Source organism: Budorcas taxicolor, chromosome 11 (genome assembly GCF_023091745.1).
Source record: "Budorcas taxicolor isolate Tak-1 chromosome 11, Takin1.1, whole genome shotgun sequence".
Lineage (NCBI taxonomy): Eukaryota > Metazoa > Chordata > Mammalia > Artiodactyla > Bovidae > Budorcas > Budorcas taxicolor.
In genome coordinates, this window is record NC_068920.1 from 81856997 (window position 1) to 81858733 (window position 1737).

The window sequence follows — 1737 nt, forward strand, 5'->3', positions numbered from 1 at the left end:
GTATAATCATTATACCTTTTGGGTTTATATCCTTTTAACCTGAATATAATATTCTTCCCTGCTATTTTTGGCCTGACATTCACTTGCAGCTGATGTTAAAACCACCTCTCTGGCTTTCTTTTGCTTCCCACTTGTCTATTACATCTCTTTTCCTTCCTTTCATTTCCATCTTTTCTGTACTAAGCATGTCTCTAGACAATGTATTTTTAAATCTTATTTTTTGTTTGTTATTAAACCAACCTGACACCCTGTTTGTTTTTGTTGGTTAGTTTAATGTAATGATTTGCATTTATTTTAGTTATTGTCATATTTAAAGTTATTAAAACTATCTGTTTCATCTCTTTATCATACTTTCATTTGGTCAATTTATTTTTCCTTTCTTTACTTCTGATCAATACATCAAATATTCTTATGCTGGTTAGACAGGTATACATTTTAAATTTTTGTATATCTGGTGATTACCTTAAACTTAAGACCTACTTTTATGGTTTTTTCTTTCCCTTTCATAGTTCTTGATTTTTATCAATATCTATATTTTCTCCTTGAAGGTTGAGCTCTGAGTTATACTGCCTGAATTTGAATTCAGGCACTGAATTTGACACTAAATCTTACTAGCTGTGTGTCCTTACATAGGTTTTTTAACCTCTCTGTGCCTCAGTTTCCTCATCTGTAAAATGGTGTCTTACTTCTGATGGCAACCTCTTCTTTCCTCTTTTCTCAAGAAAATCCATTTGGTATTATCCCCCTTTAGCTCAGGTTATTATGGGTATTAACTTTTTGCTCTTTAAAGGTAAAAGGTAAAATAGGTTGCTTTTTAAAGGTAAAATAAAACTTTTAAACTTATTTACTCACTCTAACTTTCTTTATATCAGACTTTAGTTTTTTTCTTTCTTTTGGAGTACTTGTAAAAGTGTTTTCATAGCAGGTCTTTCTGCTATGCTGAGCTTTCTTCTGAGGCTTTGCATACAAATAATACTTACTTATTGCCTTCTTATATTTAAATGGCACTATTGGGCATAAAATTTTAACCTCAGTGCTTTTGTCTTTAAACCCTTTAAAACATTTTTCATTGTCTCTGCTATGGCTCGAGACAACTAATCATCTGAATTTTATCCTTTGTAGTTGAATTGCTCTTTCTTACTAGAAGCTTTCCAAATTTTCTCTTGAACTTTGAAGTCCTTTAATTTTCCTCTACTGATGTCTAGATTTTGGATTTCCTTTTCCTCTTCTGTTTGCCCGTTGGTATGCTATATGCCTTCTTAATCTAAGGCCTTTCATCTTTAATTCTGGGAAACTATCAGTCATTAATTCTTCAAATATTTACCTCCTTTCATTTACTCTCCCTTTATAGTTGACCCTTGAACAACATGGGTTTGAACATGAGTTTCAACATGGATCCACTCATATAAAGATTTTTTAAAATAAATATGTACTGCAATACAGCATGAAATGTGGTTGGTTGAATTTGTAGATGTCGAATTGAAGATGTGGAGGAAAGACTAATGTTAGATGCAGATTTTTGACTGTATAGAGGGTAAGCATCCCTACCTGCTGTGTGTTTAAGGGTCAATTGTATGTTATTAATATTATGTAGATGGTAACACTCTCCTTCATATTTCTTAAATATATTCATAATATCTCACATATATTCCATCTTATTTCATCCCTGAATCCTTCTGTGATTCCTTGACCCAGGATGGGGAGTCTGAAGCTGGTGTCCTGGTTTGTAAACCTCCT